The sequence below is a fragment of the Galeopterus variegatus genome, unplaced genomic scaffold (assembly GCF_000696425.1).
Source record: "Galeopterus variegatus unplaced genomic scaffold, G_variegatus-3.0.2 Scaffold5438, whole genome shotgun sequence".
Classification (NCBI taxonomy): Eukaryota; Metazoa; Chordata; class Mammalia; order Dermoptera; family Cynocephalidae; genus Galeopterus; species Galeopterus variegatus.
The window spans coordinates 259,370-259,706 of record NW_007731549.1 but is presented as its reverse complement, the minus strand read 5'-3'; positions in this window follow the sequence as shown (position 1 = coordinate 259,706).

The following is a 337-nucleotide window of genomic DNA, read 5'->3' as shown; positions in this document are numbered from 1 at the left end:
TGTAATATCACCTTTTTCATTTCTAGTTTTTGTTATTTGAATCTTCTCTCTTCTTTTTTTGTAAGTCATACTAATGGTTTGTCAATTTTATTTATCTTTCCAAAAAACCAACTTTTTGATTCGTCGATCTTTTGTATTGTTTTTTGGGTTTCAATTTCGTTAAGTTCTGCTCTGATCTTGATGATTTCTTTCTGTCTGCTAACTTTAGGTTTGGATTGTTCTTGTTTTTCTAGTTATTTAAGGTGAAGTGTTAGGTTGCTCACTTGCCATCTTTCAATTCTTCTGAACTGAGCATTTAATGTGGTAAATTTCCCCTTTAATACTGCTTTTGCAGTAT